Source organism: Sapajus apella, unplaced genomic scaffold, assembly GCF_009761245.1.
Source record: "Sapajus apella isolate SASKATOON/1434 unplaced genomic scaffold, GSC_monkey_1.0 scaffold85, whole genome shotgun sequence".
In the NCBI taxonomy this organism is placed as follows: domain Eukaryota; kingdom Metazoa; phylum Chordata; class Mammalia; order Primates; family Cebidae; genus Sapajus; species Sapajus apella.
The window spans coordinates 5,410,192-5,430,332 of NW_022437025.1; the positions used below are offsets into that span (position 1 = coordinate 5,410,192).

The 20,141-nt window shown below is 57.1% G+C and overlaps 1 protein-coding gene across 6 annotated transcripts in view; it reads right to left on the minus strand.

Moving 5' to 3' along the window:
* Positions 1-20,141, minus strand: part of SORCS2 (sortilin related VPS10 domain containing receptor 2) — a 587,909-nt gene that overhangs the window by 459,638 nt on the left and 108,130 nt on the right. Inside the window, exon 1 of one of the 6 annotated variants that reach the window (XM_032254113.1) lies at positions 5,934-6,754. The exons of the other annotated variants lie outside the window; for them this stretch is intronic. The gene's annotated coding sequence lies outside the window, so the exon portion shown is untranslated. Of the gene's footprint in view, positions 1-5,933; positions 6,755-20,141 lie in introns of those variants that run through there. 6 annotated transcript variants of the gene reach the window in all.

The following is a 20,141-nucleotide window of genomic DNA, read 5'->3' on the forward strand; positions in this document are numbered from 1 at the left end:
CCCCCCGCCCACTTTTCTGCCCAGAGTACTTCCTGCTCCATCCCAGGGATGAGACCCTCACACCTCCCTCCAGACCTCTCACTCCTAGGCCACCTCCTCCAGGAAGCTCTCCTGGCAGTGACGGGGCCTTCGCTGCACCCTCAGTGCAAGAACCCAGCTCAGCTCCTGCATCACTCACTTATCAGTGGCTACAAAGTGTGGGACATTGCCTGCTCCACCTCCCAGCCCTCAGCAGGTGGAGGGCATGCCATTATCCTCTCTCACCCTGATTCTGCCAGGCTTTAGTTGTCTTACCAACGCCCAAGGACAAAAAGTATTTTGACCAAGTCCTGACTCCAGCCTGTCACAGCTCAGCAGCGGCTAGAATTTGGCTGCCTCAGCTCAGAAGGCAGCCGCAGTTGGAGCAGGGGTGGGTGTCAGGGGGACTCTGGGAGAAGGACAAATAGAGGCCATCCCCAGCTTTCCTGCCTACGTGCCCAGCTGGACGGTGAGAAGGGAACACACAGAGCGCTCAGGCATCGGTTTCAGAGCTTGAAGTACCAGGGAGCAGAAATGCCCCGCAGGCAGCAGGCCCCAGGAAAACGGTGTGGGACGCTGGCGCGGCCGTCAACATAACACAGCCTGGACCACCGCTTCCCCACCGCACTTGTTTTCAGATGATAAGACAATTAGGGTGCACTGCCTTTCAGGGATAAGACGCGCTTCCTTCCCATACACCTTTAAGAAGAAAGAACAGAAACCAACCAAGTAGAAAACGCCCCAGGACCTAACATGCTCTCGCTTCCTAGACGGGCGGGTGCTTTCGCTTTGTTTTTGAAAAGGACCAGGAAAGAAGATCTCTCCAGCTGTTCTTTGATGTTTCGGGCCAGATGGTCTCTGAGAGATTTATCCGAGGCCATGCGATCCATACAGAAAGGAACTCAGCCCCACTGAGAGGCAGAGCCATCTGAGGGGAGACAAGCCGGAGAGCTGATTGGGATCCGGCCCTGGGCGGCTGCTCGGCGGGCCGTGCCTGATTGGCAGCACCGATTTCTCAGGAGGGCACAGCCCGCCATCCACTCAGACGCATTCCACACCCGCTCACAGCCTCGGCCCCCACCTCGCCTGGCTCCGGCCTCCAGGGTGCCCACCCCCCGTCCCAGCCAGGCCGCCCTGGCTGTAAAGCGTCCCTATTCATCCGCCTCACGCTAATTCCTCCTGCTTTCCTTCCCCCTCCGGTCTCGCCACCACCCCCGGCCTTTATGTGCCCAGCTGGGGGACCCAAGAGGGGGCGGCGGGGCCAGGGCAGCCCTTTTGTGAGGCCTCCCGCTAATGCCCCACTAATCCTGCAATTTGCACAACTCTGCGATGCTGGGTCACTTTTAATTATCTTCCCACAAGCCTCGTCCCAAAAGAGGACAAACACTTGTGTGAATGGAGGCGGGCTTGCCAGCCGATTCCACCAGGCTCTGCAGAGAGGGGCGCCAGATGGCAGCACGAGGATCCCAAGGACATGGGCAGAACCGGGGCGGAGCACCCAGCCAGGGCACAGCCAGGGCCTAGGGACCTCAGGCTCACACATGTCTGCTCAGGTCTTTGGTTGGCACAGACAAGCCCCATTCCCTACACTCTGGCGGGAGTGCTGGCTTCCTCCTCCTCCGTGACACCAGCGGCATGGCCGCTGCAGAAGATCCAGCATGGCTGCTGGAGATCAGACAGGCAGCCCTCTCCGGTCACTGTGGGAGCCAGAGAAACCTGGGTCCTTCACAGCCACAGTGGCTCCAGGAGACATGGTGTCCACGGAGAAGCCTGCTCCAAAGCGGCCAGGGCGCCCCAGTCAGTAGTTCCCACGGAGAAGCCTGCTCCAAAGCGGCCAGGGCACCCCAGTCAGTAGTTCCCATGGAGAAGCCTGCTCCAAAGCAGCCAGGGCACCCCGGTCAGTAGTTCCGCCCTTATCTGGGTCTCTGACCCATCAGAGCTGAAGGCAGCTCCCGGCACCCTCTCCAGAAAAGTCTGCACTGTCACTCGTGATGTGAGGGCATCCTGGCCTCTGAATTCATCCCAGAAACCAAACTAAGACCCCAGGAAAGACAAGGCCCACCTCTAATTTCCCATACTCCCTTTCCAATACCCCAACCCTTCCTCACTCACCCCTGCTGGGGTGCCTTGCCCTCATATGCACAGAGCCCTGGGGAACAGTACAAATCGGTATCCCCAAGCTGCCCCTTTCTCTTCTCACCATGGTCCCGTCCTGGACCCCAGGGGACCCTGCCTGCCTGTGGTGCACATGGCCTCCAAGGCCATGCTCGGTTTCCCTCTGTCCCCCACCCGTTGCTGCCTTGGCCGACCTCTGGGACTCCAAGTGCCCACCCTGGCTGTGCAGCCCACTCTGGGAGGATGCGCCTGGGGAAGAGGCGGCTCAGGCCCTGGAAGCAAGCTCAGGCCAGCAAGGCACAAAACTGCAGGGTCCCAGGTATCCAGATGTGGCCTACCAGGCGGATGCCAGCCTCGGGGCGTCGCTCTCCACTCCACAGACTCTCAGGCCCTTACAGAGAGTCATGGCCAGAGCACAGACAGGCCTGAGCCCTCTAGACGGGGGGCCAGCACAGAGCCCCGGACACCTGGCTCTACCCAATGCCATGCCCCCAGGCGGCACCGCGGGCCCAAAGGTGCTGGCCAAGGCAGGCCTGAGTGTGAGCCAGCCCTGCTCCTGGAGTCCCAGGAGACGTGTCTAAGTCTCTTCTACATGGCAGCAATTTGGTCTCAGGCTGGGAACCACACGGCACAGCTCCTATCCTACAGAAGCCTCAGACAAGGACCTAGGAACAGGAGCCCTGGAACTTGGGAACAGGAAGGGAACTTCTTGTCACTGAGCACAGCCCTCCCCGCCCCACCCCCGTTCACCGGGGAGACTCAGCAGGGGGCAGGGCATGCCTAGGGCCCAGGCTGTCTGGACGGAAGGAGCAGAGTCAGCTCTCCACCCCCAGAGCTCTTCCGATCCCCCACCCGGCTGCACCCCTGGGGTGGGGCTGGGGGAGGGGCAGGGGCCTGCAGAACAAACACAAAAGTGGCATTCATGCAGGGGACAGGACTGCAGACTGAGGCCAGGCAGAGGCAGAAGCGGGTGTGGCTTTTCCCTGCAGTCCTACCGACTATGGGGCTCACTCACCGCTTCCCCTCCTGGGTACTGAGCACAGTGGGGAACCCCGAGTTGGGGGTGCCTGAGTGACTCAGACAGGCCTCTGCCCTCCAAGAAGGGAAGGGGCCATACTGAGGAATCGCAGCCCCTCCACCTAAGGCAGAGGAGATGCCCAGAGAGGGAACCCACAGGCATCCAGGGGAAGTGGGGAGGAGCCCCCAGGCGCTCCGAGGAGAGAGGTCAGCAAAGTCCTGAGAGAGAAGACAGATGGCATGCGTGTCCCACGTGTTCGTCAGCACACGCAAATCCCCGGAGACCGGAAGATGCTGGGGCTTGGGAAGAGGGATGGGCACAAAGCTGGCCTGGGCACCTCGGACACCAGGCCGGGCATGCGGACCTTAGCCAGTGGGGGCTGGGGAGTCGAGACGCCCATGCCTCTTCTGTCCCCAATATCCAAGGACTACCAAGCCATAGAGGGAAGCCACACGGGGGCGGGGGAGTGTCACCCTTCCAGAAAGAGTCTGCTGTTTTCTCTGCTGACCTGCAAAGAACAGGCCTGGTGCTGGCCCTGTGTCAGTGAATATTAAGTTGCTCACCCCTCCCCGCAGTTCTCAGTGGCTGGGGCTACTCTAACTCCCAAGCGATGTGGGGGAAACTGCGGCTTGGAGCGATGTGGTTAGCTGCCCAAGGTACATGCTTGTAGCCACCCCCTCCACTGGTGCCCTGCAGGAGTGAGTGGCCTCCGCCAGGGCTGAACCCCGTGTCCTCGGTGGGGTGGGGTGGGGAGAGGAGAGGAGAGGTGGGGTCTCACAGAGGGCCCCACACTCTGTCCCTGCCACCCTGCCCGCAATTTGGGTTGTGCCTGCAGCACCCCAGGAGTCCCACCTCAGGGTCTCCGGAGAGGAGGCAGAGCTTGCTGCCAGCAAGCCCAGCGTCAGCTCACTAAACCCTGCTAAGGCATTCTTCTGCCCGTTAACATGAGGCTCGTCAGAGGCCAGTGAGAAAATCGGTCTGTGCACAGCGCCTGCCCTGAGGGGGAAAAGAGACTTCTAGCTCCTGCAGGCTGGGAGAGTGGGGGACGGGGGTTCCTGAGTATTTTCACGAGTGTCCAGGAAGGTGGGTGCACCCCAGAGGGAGCACCCCAAGGAGCTACAGAAACAAGGTCAGCATGGGCAACAAGCAGGTGCCACTGTCGCCAAGAGGAAGAGGCAGGCTGGCTGGGGCTGGATTCCAATTTCCGGCATCGCGTTTCTCCCTGTGGCCCCCGACACAGACCCTCGGCCACACACACAGCCACGACACAGCTCCCACAGGGCTCTGCTCCAGGACTTCTGGCTCTGATGTGTCACTCTCAGGGAGGCCCCCCACGCCTGGCTTCTCCATCAGCCGGCCATGGGAAAGCAGCTGACTCGGCCTTATCCACACTGAGCACCTACTGTGTGCTGGGCATGCTGCTCCATCAGCCCGGCCAGTCCCAGGTGGAGAGGTGTGAGAATGCCCATTGGACAGGTGAGGAAGGTGAGGCCCAGTCTCAGGGGGCCACACCTCTCAAATGGTGGGTGTCACATCCAGTGCTGGGCAGGACCCACCCCACATGGTGGCAACAGGGGGATGAGAGTGCTGTCCCATTCACACCAGTAACCCCATGGATGCCTACAGCAGGGCTCCCTCCAGGGGTCCCATGCACAGGGCCAGAGGACGAGGACATGAGGCTGGAGTCCAGCCCCCACCAGCACTTCCCGGCAAGGGCTCTGGCCCCTCTTGGCTGCTTCCAGGGCTGAGAGGCTTAAAGCAATGCCTAGGTTCCACTGCCAGCCCCATCTCCCTACTCCCTTGCTGAGGAGCGGGGCACCCAGCCAGGGGCTCTTCATCCCAGGACAAAGCCCAGAAGCAACGCGCCTGGCTGGCCAGCGGAGCTCAAGGTGCTGCCCGCTTCGGTCCTGGCCGGGAGTCTGATTATTCATGAAAATCAGGCCTCCGCCATGTTCCCGGGCTCAGAGGGGCTGCTGTGCACAATCGCCTCATTGTGCCGGCAGCCATAATGGTGTCTCCTCTGGAGGGGAAGGAGAGAGAGAGGAGGAGCGGGAGAGGGGGAGGAGAGGGGGCTGGAACTAGAGGGGGGAGAAAATAAAAGGGAGGAGAAGGAGGGAGAGGAGGAGGGGGTGGAGGGGGACGAGGTGGGGGAGAAGAGAGCTGGGGAGGAGGGAGAGGATAAGCGGAAGAGGGGGAGGCAGAAGGGGAGGAGGGATAAGGAGAGGGAGACAGGGAGGGAAAGTGAACCAGGAGGATCTGCCCATGACAAGTACTGGCTGGGCCCAGAGAACAGAAAGAGTCCTCCCTCCAGAGTCCCAGAGCACCCCCTACACCTCCAGGCATGGAGGAGGAGCTCCCTGGGGTAAGTGCTCCGGGCACTGTCAGAGGCCTCGCTGACGATCTGAAGGTCCACAGGTCCCAGCTCTCAGAAGGCCAGCTGTGGGGAGACACAGCCTCCTGCCCCACCCCCGGCCTCATCTTCTCTCCACCCCCCAGCCCCGTCCTGGTTACACCAGAGGACACTCATTCTCACATCTGTCTCCCAAATAGGCCTTGGCCCCAGTTTTACCCTCTATTAGAAACTGCCCCACCCCAAAGCTGCCCAGAGGAACCCTCCTCTCCTCCACGCCCCGGTACTGATTCCTTGTGGGGTGTCTCCTCATTGCCAGACATCAGTGGCGCGTGAGCACGTAGGGTGCTCAGAACTCTCAGCGGATGAGACGTGATTAACCAGAAGCCACCCCTTCCCCAGCCTCCAAGGCCACTTTGGCTGCAGTCATACCTGACCTTCCGGAAGGCAGAACACACCGCTAGAGCCGTGGAGAGTCTCAGGGAGTGTGGATAAACATCAAAGGCAAAGGGAACTGCCATGATTTGGAGACACCAGCACGCTCTTGGTGGAAAGGAGGAACCCCAGCAAGCGATACCATCCAAACGCGCCCTGTTAGACAGCGCCTCGGAATAGCCACGTCCTGGCTGCAAAGTTATCACCAAAAGCGGTAACAGACACTCGTTTGGAAGGAGCCAATGCAGGCATGCCCTACTGTGACCGAAGGAAGCCTCTAGGCAGCCACCCATCCCTGGCACCACGCACTGAGAGGCCCTCTCTGTAAGGACCACCAGTACAGAACCCAAGACACCAACTGTGTCCACCAGCCTGGGGAGACCTCCGCGTCCCCCAGCACGGCCCACCTGTCTGTGTCATCTCCGCCTGCAGAAAGCAAGAGGTTGGCTTTACCCAGATCCCCAAAACCATTCGCCACCTTCAACAAGTGACTCCACTTCCAGGAATCTCTCCCAAGGAAAGGATCTTAAACTCTGCAAACGGTGCATTCAAACTCGTGGGGAGCCAAAAATGACCAACAGCAGGGGGCTCATAGAGACATTCTGGGACACCCACTCCGTGGGGATGTCGGCGCTACGCAAGGCCGTGTCTACAAGGACTGCAGGAGGGCATGAGATTTCGTGTGACGAAAGCCAAGAGGGAAGTCAGTCAGGGCACAAAGGTGGTGGCTGGGGCATCTCAAGCACCGTTTTCAAAGTCACAGACTCCCCAACAGACAAAGAAAAATAGAAAAAGACAAAAAAAAAAAAAATCTGCAGAGGCAACCCAGCAGACGCCCTCTGCATGGACCACTCTTCTTTCTGCTTCTCTGTATTTTCTAATAAGTGTGGGCTATTTTTCCTTTCTAATTAATAAGTGCCTTCTGGAAAAAAATTCAGCACCCTGCCCAAATTCACGGCGGGGCGTGCACTCTGCACCGTGGCTTCTTCATCATGGACACCCAGGCAACTTCTTCAAAACAGCAGGGGATGTCCGACCCAGGACCCCAGCCCCACCCTGGCCGACTCCAGCCATCCCAGCTGGATACAGGCAGACAGATGTCACCAAAGCCCCCGGAACCTTCAGATTTGCTCCCAGTCAGTGATGCAGTTCTTCTCTCCCTTTCACAAGCAGCAGCCAATGTTAAAAGAGCAAATAAATAAAGGAGAACCCCAAAGAAATACAACATTTTACTCCTGTGCACCCTGAACATCCGTGGATTCCTCCCGTCCAGGCCAAGCCCAGGTCCCCGGAGCGCACTAACTGTGAACACACCCGCCACCGTGGTCCACACCTGTGCATCTGCCGAGGTCCGCCACCCAGATCAGCCCTCTGGGTTTTTCTTATCTCCGAGCACTCTGCGCAGTGATGGAAGCTGTGGGACAGAATCTCCTTGGTGAACGGACTGCAAGGCGGCCACCCAGCTTTCCTCTCCAGGAGATGAGCAGGGGAGAGCTGAGATCCAGGCCGAGCTCAGTTTCGGTGAGGCTGGTCTGGTTTCCATGAGGGTCCCCTCCAGGGCCAGCCCCAGCAGACCCTCCCCCAGACAACAGGCACAGTTAGGACCACCATCTCCCCACCGCACCTCCTACCATCCCTGCCTTGGCCTCGTGAGACCTGCGTGGCTGCCTCCCCAGCTTTACTGTGGGGCATTTACAGTTGAGGGGCTTGTCCCACTTGAATGGGAACGAGCTGTGTCATTTACAAGCCAGGTGACCTTGGAAAACCCTGGAGACCTTCCTCTTTGCATATCAGCTTCTGTGTCCATGAAGATGAATTCTCTGGTAAGGATCACATGGGAGGAGGGATGGAGAGATGAGACATAAGACGGTGACAGGCTCGCAGGACTTGCTGGTGGCATCTCGGTCCCCTTCTTGATGTCCCCTGTCTTGGAGACTCTCACATACCAGGCTTCCCTGGCGGGCGGCCCTGACCCACGCGCAGTTGACCAAGTGCTGACGCCCACGCTGAGGCATTTCCGCTGCTGTAGAAGAAACGCTGGCCTGGATCCCACAGCCCAGGGCCCGAAATGCCACATGACCTCTCTCTCCCAGGAAGAGCACCATCATCCACCGCCGAGCCAGAACCCTGGGAGTCCTCACGGTGAATGCCTCCCGACTCACGGCACCGCCAGCCCCCCACCCCGGCCCGACCGCCAGCACTGATGTAGACAGCAGAGGCCTCCTTCCAGCCAGGTGAAGGCTCCTCCCAGGCTCCACTGCCCCTCTGCACCTGCAGCCATGGAGCTCTTGTGAAAAGCAAATGACTATGCCCCTGTCCTGCTTTGAAACCCTCTCCTGGCCTCCCACAGCTGTTCAGTCAAAATCCCTCTCACCAGCTATGTGGCCTCAGCTCTGCCCCCACTGCTGCCCTGTCAGAGCCCCTTCTCCTGCCTCTATTCATGTCACAGGTGCCTCTGTCTCGGACATCAGGGTCCCTCCCACCTCAGGACCTTTGCACATGCTGTCCCCCGACTCCACGTCCTGTGCTTCACTTACCCATATCCCTAAAACGTCCCCACCTCAGAGAGGCCTTCCCCAACCCAGGGTAAAACGTGCTCCCAGCACTGTCTCCTTTCCAGCAGTGACCACGGTTGGGGCAATTAAGTAAGGAACAGTGGAATTCATTCTTTAAGCATGGCTACCCCCGCCAACCAGGCAGGGACTATGTCTGCCCCGTCCTCACTGGCTCCTCAGCCCTGCCTGGAGCATAGCAGGCCCTCAACCATGTTCACCGAATGAATGAATGAATGAATGAATGAAGCCTCTGCAGTCATTACCGTCAACAAATCATCTGAGAGCTAGCCCTGCCCTCCACGCCTCAACACGCATACACACATATGCACACACACGCACTTACACAATGCACACATTTGTGCACATGGATGAGGGGATAGGAGGAACACTCCTGGGGAGCTCAAAGACCTGGGTTCCAGTCTCCATGCTCCCACTGAGTATGGGTCACTGGAGATCCTCTTCCTTTCTAGGCCTCGATTTCCCCACCTGGGCAATGGGTGTAAAGACCTGGGGAAAGAAGCGGGGATTGTGTTGGCAGCATGGGGAAGAGAGAAAAACCCTGGAAGGGAAAAGTGAACTAGGTTCCCCTGTGACTCACACACCAAAAGACCCTGGATTTGGGGTACAGTCAAAGCCCTGAGCACCCCGTGGGAGCATGTGTGCGTTTTCCTTGCTGTCCACACACTGAGGTCAAGCTTACAGATAGCAGAGCCCACAGCAGAAGGGGTCCAGATGGCAGGTGACTACTCAGGGGGCAGCCAGCCCACAGGACAGCCAAGGAGACGGGTGCTTGTCAGACACTGAGACGTGTTTGTTACAAGAGCTGCCGCAGGTTGTCCGGACTAATACATAGGGCACTGGGCCATGTGGCATGAACCTGCCTCCCCCGGGGTCAGCCATAGCTTCCTGCCAGCCCAGGTCATTCAGCTGCCTGCAGTTCCCCCCCCCAACATTAGTCCCCTGGAGCAGAGCCACTCAGAGGCAGCGAAAGTCTCCCCAGCCCTCCCATGAGGTGTCCTCCCTGGGAGCCTGGGAGTGCCAGGGCCAACTCAGAGGGCAGCTTTTCAGGCAATCGGAAGGGACTCTTGTCCTTGTCCCCTGGCTGCGAGCAGGGTGCTGCAGGTGACAATGGCAATGCAGAATGCTGTAAGGGTCCTTTGAAGCATGAGCCAGGGTGAGGTCCCGCAGCGCCTCGGGAGGACGGGCCACAGCCACCCACTGTCTCTATTTGGGATGTGCAAACAGCCTGTGTCTGCTCCCCCACACCCGCCTCCGTGGCTCACAGCTTTCATCCTCAAAGTGCTGCTGATAGGAGAGTCTGAAAAATGCTAATCCTGGAGGGAGCTCCCCGCAGAGTTATAATGAAAAGCTTTCCATAAATTGTGAGATTTCAGCCGGGCCCCGGGTCTGGGAGGGCTTTATTAACTGCGGCTTGGTCTCTGTGGCAGCTGCTGCCAATCCACACTGCTGCCCTTGATGAATTCAATTCATCAAACATGTATCAGGTGCCCCCAGCAGCCGGCACTGTTCCAGGCACCAGGAGCCTGCATCCCATCAGCAGATATGATTGAGCACCCACTCAGTGCCAGGCAGGGTGGCAGGTTCTGCAAAGCAAAGGGGATGACAGCCAGGCCTTGCCTGAAAGGGACCAGACACAGATATAAGATGTCAAAGATGGCACAGTGGGCTCTGACCTGTGAACTCCAGGAAGGCTTCCTGGAGAAGGAAACCCCAGACTGATTCCCAGGGAGAAGTGGGCCAGACAAAGGCAAAAGGGGGTCTTCCAGGTACAGAGACCTCCATCTGTGGAGGGCCAGGGGGAAGGAACATCAGTCACTAACCCTGAAAGCACCCAACTACTGGAATAAGGTTTCCCCAACTGTAACTGGGCTCCCTGGATGGCAGACATCCATATTCACCTACACCTGAATGAACTGAACAGGTGTTTCCCATTGCTAGCTCCCTCAAAATCTAGTGCCAAGCCCAGTGGGGAAGACCGATTAGTCAATAGAGTCAACCCAGAAGGCTTGGACCCAAGGCAGTATGACACAGACCCCATGGAAATCCAGAGGAAAGATAGGAAGGCTTACTGGAGGAGGTGGCACAGACACCACTGTAACCCAGAGGAAAGACAGAAGGCTTCCTGGAGGAGGTGGTACCTGGATTGAGTGGCAGCCACCTCAAGCAAAAAGGCTTCATGCCGAGGACGGACTGCACTGCATCCTCCCCAAGCCCCTGCACGAATTCCTGTATTGATGCCCTCACTGCCAATGTGACTAGATCTGGAGATGGGGGCTGTCAGGAGGGAATTGAGGTTACAGAGGTCATAGGAGCAGGGCCTTAATCGAGTAGGACTGTGGCCTTAGAAGAGGAAGTGGGGACACGGTCTCCCGCTCTCTCTCTCTCTCTGCCAAGTGAAGGCAGTGGAGAGGCTGCCATCTACAAACCAGGAAGCCATCCTCCCCAGACGCCAGTTCTGCCTCTCCCTGATCTTGGACTTCCAGCCTCCAGGATCGTGAGAAATAAAATTCTGTTGTTGGCGCTGCCTGGTTTGTGCTGTTTCCTTACAGCAGCCCTAGCTGACAAATGCAGAGCCCCTCAGTGCCCTCTTGGCCTCCCTAACAGAAGAAGTTCACCATGGAGGTGGGACCGTGGGGCCCGCACGTATCGGCAGGGCACCGAATTTCAGACCGCCGAGTGGCATGAGGTTCAAGTTCTTGTGGTCCAGCTGGCCTGCTCCTTCGGGTGCTCACCCTGAGGACGCGGGTGGCAGTTCTGGCTGAGTCTCCACGCATCCCACAGATAAACTCCTACATTAAGCGGCCAAGCTCTTGAGTGTTTAAACATGGCATGAACCCCTGGGGAGTCCCGTAAGATCACCAGAGGAGGCCCCATGGCGTGAGCTGGCTTTCAGTTGCCTTTCTGCCACCAAGGCTGGGCCAGCAATGGGCTCTCCCATTCCAGAGGGGCTGCACGAAGCTGTCAGAAGAGGCTCAGAGCGTGGGTGGGCTCCTGGGCCCGCATGTGGAGCATTTACATGCTTTTTCTCCAAACCAGAAAACAGTTTGTACCATAGCAGAATAAACAGCCTTTCCTTCCAAGTAAAAACCATCTTTAAACGAATCGAATCTGTCCGCGGCGCTCCATTCCCTCATTCAGGAAGTCGCAGGCCCACACCCGCCCACGGCACGGGATCAATAAGCCAGAGCCACTGAGGAGCTGAGCTGTTCAGTCAAACGGCAAGTTAAAGACGGTCAATGCCAGTATTGTCATCTCCTTCTTGAAAAAAAAGACACAAACAATCCGCTGGCTGAACTCTAAACTTGTAAAATTAGACTCTTTCTCCCGATGACGGCACAAAGCCCCTGCCCCACGTCTGAACACGATCCCTCCTGCTAAACACAAGTGACTGGGACACAGGGCCTCCTGCTGCCGAAAGAGACAAGGTTCCTGTCTCCCCACCCACCCATCCTGGGGCCGTGGCAAGGGTGACATGCCCCCACGCCCAGCTCCCAGTAGGAACTGTTCCCATTCCTGGCTCGAACCTTTCTGGGAGAGACTGTCAGGCTGAGCACCCGCTAGGGCACACCCAGATGGGAGGACCCAGGAGGGCCAGGGTACCGCTGCCTGGGAGCCTCAGAGCCTCTGGGACACCCCGCCTTTTCCAGGGTCTCCAGTCAGCCACTGAGGCCTCGTGGACTGCTGCCCGAGGGCTGTGGCACCCAGAGCCTTCTCTTCTTCTCAAGTGGGTCCTTGATCTTTCTCATCTGGGATTTTTCAGTTGGTTTGTCATTAAGGACACTTTGTACCCCTCACTGGGCAAGGCAGGAGACCCCCCAAGGGAACCCCAAATCTTGCCCTCAGGGAGTACACAGATCTAGTCAACACGGAAGGCAGTGACCCAGGGCAGCCCAGGGAGCCCTGGAAACCCAGAAGAGAGAAAGGAAGGCTTCCTGGAGGAGGAGGCAGCTCCCAGGCTGGGCTGCAGCCACCTCATGCAAGAAAGGTTCATGCCAGCGGCCCTGGTCCCTCTCTCTGCCTCTGCCACCTGGTGTCTCCTCACTCAGACTCACTTTCAGCTGCCGAAGCTCCGTCAGGACAATCTCCTCTTGTGACCTTCCATGGCTCCTGTACCCTGAAAAGCAGCACCCAGGCTCCACAGTCTGGGACCCAAGACCCCTCCCAGTCTGCCTCAGTTATCTGCTCTGGTTAACCGAGGCCTGTGAACACATGTGACCTCTAAGGCACTGTGGGGAAAGTGCCAGGCTACAGGAGGCCCAGGATCGAGTCCCAGCTCTCTTTCACTTTTGCACCTTTGGACCCAGGCCAGCAAAGGGAACCCTGGAAACCCAGAAGAGAAAAAGGAAGGCTTCCTGGAGGAGGAGGCAGCTCCCAGTCTAGGCTGCAGCTGCCTCATGCAAGATGTGAGCACATCCCTCCCCGGCCCTGTGTCCTCCACCGGTAAGATACGGGGGTTGGCAGGGGACTGAGTGTGGCCATGTCTCTTCTGGTCCTGGGACCAGCCCCACCTCCAGCGCCAGGCCCAGCCAAACTGCCACCCCTTTATCTTGGAAACCTTGGATGGTGGATCTCCAATGTCAGGCCTTGTGGGTGCCTTCCAGAGCATCTCCCTTCGCCTGTACCCTGCTCCATCCTGGCCCAAGCAGGCAGCTCCCCGGCCCAGCCCCAGGGCCTCCCCAGGCTCTTCCGCTGCTCCCACAACAGGCCCACTCTCTCCAGAAGTGGCTCCGCCTGAGCAGGCTCCCGCATCCTCTATCTCCCCCTTCCTAGGAGGCACCGTGAGGCTGTGCCCACTTCCCACTCGAGAAGACTCAGGGTCCAAGTCATGCAGTGAGGACCAGCACAGGCCTGGGGACCCAGCTGGTGACTCTAAGAGACTGTTTACCAGCTCAGCAGGGGGGCGAGGGGGACAGCAAGGATGGTGACAGTTACACCCACCATGAGGGGCACCGGGAAGATGGATGGGAGGCAGGCGGGGAGCCTCCGGCGGGGCAGCTGGCTCTCGGCAGGGCACGGAGCACGGTGCCGGCCACGGTGCTGATTAATGGTGGCGCTGGTCCCAGCGCCGGGCCTCCGAGCTGCACTGCAACCCCAGGCTGTCGGCCTCACGCCAGGCTCCTAAATCAGGGCTGCACCCGGCATCAGAGAAAGGCCCCGTAGCGGGAGCATCTGAACTCATTCAGCTCTGTTGAGCAGCCCAGGGTCCCCACGCTCCTGCAGCCTCGGACGCAGCAGCCCACACCAGACTAAAAGGAACAGGGATCTGACTCGGCCCACAGTGCTCCGGAAGCTTCTGCTGGCGGTCTGGTCCTCCGGTGAGAAGGAAGGACGAGGCCCCAGGAGAATCCTCCTGGGAGCAGAGGCGCCTCCCCATCCCCTCTGCCAGCTGTCTGGAGGGCAGGGCTGGGCGCCAAACAGCAGAAAGCGCGAGGGGGGAGGGGCTGGAGCCTCAGCTGGAGGAGGCCATGTCTTCCACGGAGGAAACCACGCTCTCAACAGAAAATCCAAATCAACCACCCACTGTGGCCAGGCACTCCGTGCACCGCTGCACAGGGCATGACGCAGTGAGCAGCGTGGGGGACCGCATGGCGGCCTCCTACACGACAGGCCTTCACCCTCATGCCCACACCCTGCCATGTGGCCTTATCAAGAAAAAGCATCTTCGAAGCTGTAATGAAGGATGTCAACAGGAGGAGATGGGGCCGGGCGCAGTGGCTCAAGCCTGTAATCCCAGCACTTTGGGAGGCCGAGACAGGTGGATCACCTGAGGTCAGGAGTTCGAGACCAGCCTGGCCAACACAGTGAAACCCCATGTCCACTAAAAATACAAAAATTAATCAGGCATGGTGCCGGGCACCTGTAATCCCAGCTACTCGGGAGGCTGAGGCACGAGAATCACTTGAACCCAGGAGGCAGAGGTTGTGGTGAGCTGAGATCGTGCCACTACACTCTAACCTGGGCAACAAGAGTGAAACTCCATCTCAAAAAAAATAATATCTATATGAGGAGATGGTCCCAAGTGAGTAAGGCAGGCCTTAAATCCAATGACAGGTGTCCTGATAAGAGACAGGAAGGAAACCCACGTGGAGACGAAGGCAGAGAGTGATGCAACTCAGCCACAGGCCAGGGGACACCTGGGGCCACCAGAAGCTGGAAGAGCCGGAAGGATCTTCCCCCGGAGCTACAGAAGGAGCACAGCCATGGGACCCCTGGATTTTAGACTTCTGGCCCCCAGGACTGGGAGAGGATACATTCCCACTGTTTCGAGCCACACAGGTTGCAGCAATCTGTTATGGCAGCCAGGAGCCAGCTGACCTGAGTTCGAGAACCATCTCTACCATAAACAGCCTGTATGATCTCCAAGGCATGGCACCCTCTAGACTTCAGAACATGAATGGATGGGCAGACATGGCCCCTTCACCTCCAGCTCTCCCGGGATCTGCACAGCGAGATTGTCTTGGGTTCTCACAGTGAACGGCAGCTGTTTCTTGAGCACCCACTATATGCAGACACTGCACTGAAGGCCGTGAGCAGCTTGCTTCTTTTCACAGGCATGGAAACAGGCTCAGGGAGGATGATGAAGGAGCCGGAGGCCAAGCAGTGGGTGTGCAGGGAAGCCAGGACCTGAACACAGGCCGTCTGACCTCAGCCTCAGCTCTTTCCCTTCATACCTCCCAGACTCTGAAAGAAACAACCGAATGGGGAAATCGTGCATCCACCTCAGCAGGACGCCCTCCTGCCCTGTCCAGTCAGAAATGGCTGGGCAAGGAGCCGCGTGCCTGAATGAAGGGGGCACAGTCCTGCCCCCTCCATGGCTGTTCGCAGGCTCCCGGGGCTCAATCCTGTACGCTGTTCCTCTGACCTCGTGGTGGCTCAGAATCATGCACTTCACGTCTCCCCAGATCAGACGCTGAGGCAACACTGTACGTTCCCATCCCGGCTGGTCCCATCAGGGCTGCCTGCGAAGGACCTGACAAACTCAGACTCCTAGAGGCCAAGGGACAAGATCAAAGTGCCAAAGATCCCTCGCGCCCATGGTCCAAATCCTTAAGTGGCTCCCAGCAGGGACAGGAGAAGCCAGAACTATCCAAGGCTCCCCGAGTTCCGGTCCTGCCCCACTCTTCCATCTCCTTTCTCCCTAGGACCCCTCACCCCAATGCTGTGGTCAGAGCCAGCTCCCATCTCCTGCTTGGGCCCCACCTATGTTTGGTGGAAACCCTGGGCCTGAACTGCCCAGCATACAGTGCTTGTCTGAGCTCCCATGCTGCAGAAACTGCCATCAACCCAGTGTCAGCCCGCAATGGCAGGCACAGCAGAGAGCCAGAGACCACTTTGCAAAACTCTAAGCAGTGGCCCAAATGAAATGACCCCAGAGTTGCAGGGGGGCACCACCCCTGGAGTGAATGGCTGAGACTCCGGATCCAGGGGCTGGAGAACCTGGAGTCGCTGCAGACCCCTGCCCTGAGGCTCTGCAGCAGTTTCCAGCACTCTCTTTTCCATTCACGTCTACTGAAGCCCTACTGAGCGCCAGGCACTTTGCCCAGCCTTGCTTCCAGGGAGCACCCACCCACTGCTCCCCTGCAAAGCAGCCCAGGAAGAACTGCCTACGTGCGCACCCTCTCCTCCTCGGATCACTCTTTCCCTGACACCACCCTGCAGGGAAATTGTCCTGCAACTCCTTCCAACTCTCAGCCGCTCTAGGTCATATCACACATGCATGCTCAATGTCTGCCTCCCCCCTGGACACGAAGCCCAAAGAGGCAGAGACGACCTGGCCTTGCTCACCACGGTGTCCTAGAAAGGTGCCAGGAACATGGGGGATACTCCATGTTTAGGGAAGGAGGGAGGGAATGAGTGAAGGAATGAGGGAATGAGGGAATGGGTAAATGAATGAATGAATGAATGGATGAATAAATGAATGCATGCATGAATGAGTGAGTGAAGGAATGAATGGGTGAATGAGTGAGTGTGAATGAGTAAATTTTTACCTCAGCTTCCCTCCCCAGATGCTGAAACGGCCCCTTCCCAGCCATCCTGGCACGGACATCTTAGTGGGTGATGTTTGCTGACGAAAGGCCTGGGTCCACAGGGCGAGACCCCCAGCAGCGTGTGAATCCCAGCTCCACCACCCGCCGCTGGGTGAGCCTGGCATTGAGATTGTCGCACCTCTCTCAGCCTCAGCGTCCTTCCTCATCTGTGTGTTATGGACCAAAACACTGCCAGCCTAGGGGCTTACAGCCCCTGGCGTGCCTGGCACCACCTGAAGACCAGCTGAGCTACCCTTTCCCACTGGCTCCCACCCAGGCTCACCCCGTGATTAGCGGGGGAGCTAAGAATAGATTCTCAGATCTAGGCTGCTTTGGTGATCCTTATAATAAATACACAGCTACATCCTCATTAATTCAGGACAGCATATGGCACAAAACAGTCCAACAATACGAACCGAGTTCATTCATACCCTGCGATCCCGAGTACTCTGCTTTCAGAATGAATAAGGTATTCTACAGGCTTATGCATTGAGACCATGAGATTTTCCCCCATACATCATAATGTGATCTACTTTTTAAAGGGATGGAGGGAAAGATTCTGTCTTACAAACGTGTCTATCATTCTAGTGGACCTTCGAAGACGTCCTTGAATAACTGCATGTTGATATTTAAACGTTGTCACAGACCTGAGAGACAGTAACAGCAGCAGCCGCGCTGATGGGATCTTCCCATCTGTAACGACAGCCTCCCTCTCGGGTGGAGAACCGAGCCATGAAGGTGGCCCTGGGCTGAGTTCCATGGGAAAGGCCACAGTAGTGAAGCAAGGCCCTGTGGTTAGAATGAGTCTGGAGCAAAGTGAGGGCCAACATAGGGCTCCCATTCCCCTCGGGAGCTCCATGCGGCAAAGTGGCGCAGGCAGCAATTTCAGGAGTGGCTGTGTGGAGTTTCCACCACACACTGGTGTGTGCCCGTGCGGCAGGGAGGGCATGCTGCCCACCATGTCCCGAGTCCTGGCAAATGTGGTCCCTCCGAACTCATCTCTGGCATGCAAAGGAATAAGAAGGAACCCAGTCCCCACCCACGGACGGCACTGAAACCTCGGAGGCCCCAGCTGTGATTAGTGCATAGGATCATCCCAGAAGGGAAGGGGACGAGGTGAGAGGAAGGAGAGACCGAGACACAATTATTCTTACGGGCAAGCCTGTGGCCCCCAAGCTGCCTTCAAGGTTAGAGTTTGGCCACTCACTGCCCACGCCAACAGCCCAATGGAGGCTCGCAGCTTTGCCGGGTTGCAAGAACAAGATGGCAATGCCATGAGCTTGCCTGGCAGTGACCAGAGACACACAGAGGATGGAAAGCTCTTGTTTGGCTCTAGAACAAGAGCAGGACGACGGGACCCACCCACAGCCCAGTAGCAGGAGAGGAGGCCCACGTGCTGCAGGCGGGAGAAAGGGCAAGGTCTCCAGAGCGCAGCGGCCGGACACGGCCCCTCGAGGGTGGGATCCCTGGAGGAGGGGACGCCCCGAATGACGGGGCCACAGAGAAATGAAAGACTTTTGTCAACATGTCAGCCACCGTCGCTGACAAGCAGAGACAGACAAAATGGTCCACCTGAGAGAGAAGGATTTCTCGCTGAAACAGCAGCCCCTTCTGAAGAACACGCGTGGGCTGTGGCGAGAGCGACCCCTACCCTCCGCTGCCATCCCTGAGCCTGACAAGGAGGAAGTTCTGTGCAGCACGAATAACGCTGAAGGCCTCGGGATGTTTTCTGCTGGGTTTTATCGTTTAGCTCCTTTTACAAGGCTGCTCTTCAAAAATCTAGAGCTACTGTGGGCAGGGCACCCTTGGACACGGGACTCACATCTGTGGTGTGGCAGGCCTGGATTCAATGAATTAAGGCCTCGCATTGGGCTCTTTGGGCAACGGGAGGAAGAGCGTCGAATACTTGTTCACAGGTTAACTCACCTGTGCGGCTTGACCTCATGCCTACTGAGTGCTGGATAAGGACACTTCCTAAGCCCTCACCGGGTACCAGGCGCTGGCTGAGCACTGTACTTGGGTTATATCATTCATTCACTCATTCATTCACTGTAATCCATCCATCCTTTGCTATAGTCATCATATGCAGTACTAGTCACCTCTGCATTTTACAAAAGGGGAAACTGAGGCAGAGCGCTAACAACACAAAATGCTGGCGAGGATGTGGAACAACAAGACTATCATTCATTGCCGGCGGGAACTGAAATTGGTACACCCACTTTGGAAGACAGACTGGCAGTTCCATACAGAGCTAAGTCTATTCTTACCACACAATCCAAACATCACGTGTAAACACTGGCCCTTCCAGAACGGCATGCAATACTTCCCTCCGTGAGTGAACAATGATGGGGTTATCCTTCGGTAAGAAGTAAAAGAGAGGGGCTCGTCAAATGCCCACCATGCCGTGGTTTAAATAAGAAGGAACACACTCGTTCACATAACAATAGTTTCAAAACCCTGGAATTTTCCAAAGGTCAGGTTTGGTCCCGTCCTCCCAGCCTCGCCTCTCCAGAGCGCAGTCATTCTTGTAAATAGCTGATAAAGGCCCGGGAGAGACCCAGTGCCTCTCAGAAACCCACGTGTGACTTCCTGTCTGTGGAGTCCCTGTTTCTCTGTGGGCCCCGAGCTGAAGCTACAGCAGCAGATGTGGCCAGGTAGGCCGCGCTGCCTGAGTTTTGACTCTTTTGTCCTTAGGAAATATGAGTAATGCCACCCAAAAAAAGAGACAGAGAGGCCTGAATTCCAGACTGATCACTTCATAGTCCCAGGAATGTTCCAAAGTTATCAGAGGCTGCAGCCGAAGCTGCACCATTTGATCTGAGAGTCTGGTCAGTTTCCAGAAACAGAGGCTTGAGGTCTGAAGTTTAAGGTCAGCTGAGAGTCAGGATGTAACTGGAAGGGTCTCCCCTTTGTCTGAGAGTTGCAAAAATGTAACACAGTGAATTAATTGGGGGGTGGGGCAGGGGTGTGTGTGTCCAGAAATTGACATTTTTCCCAAATTCATAGTTTGTCCTGTTAACTGTAAATACAAACATGACGCATAACAGGTACAGAACATTCCCTTCATCTGTTTCTACAAACACAGCAGACGTGTGGATGGAATGGGCTCCGCCCTCCTTCCCGTGCACCCCCCTGCCATTCCTGGGCTGGACACTCAACCCTGTACTTCCTGCTTTACAGAGTTATGCCTAAGGCCTGCGCCCGGCCTTGACAGATGCCTGTGAGAGACAGCTCAGTGAACTAGGCTCAGGTAGTAAGCCATCAAACGGCATGTCAAGCCACTATAAATAACAGGGAAATGAAACTGGCCGCTGCATGTATTGTAAGAGTACGGGGTCACCCCAGTGGCCATTGATATCACCATCCAGTTCAGGAAAGCTCTCCTGGGCTACTGATTTACCTCTACCTCTTCTTGTTTTCCTTTCTACTTTGGCTGTGGGGAAACTCAGAGACAACGCTTTGGCCCACCTTCAGCAACGCGGCAAGTATTCTATGTACCGAGCCTGTCTCTAGCTTCGTCTGATTTTTTCCTTTTTTTTTTTTTTTTTCCCTTGCTGATTTTATTTTTACACTGTTTTTACATCTTTGTAAGCCATTCAAGT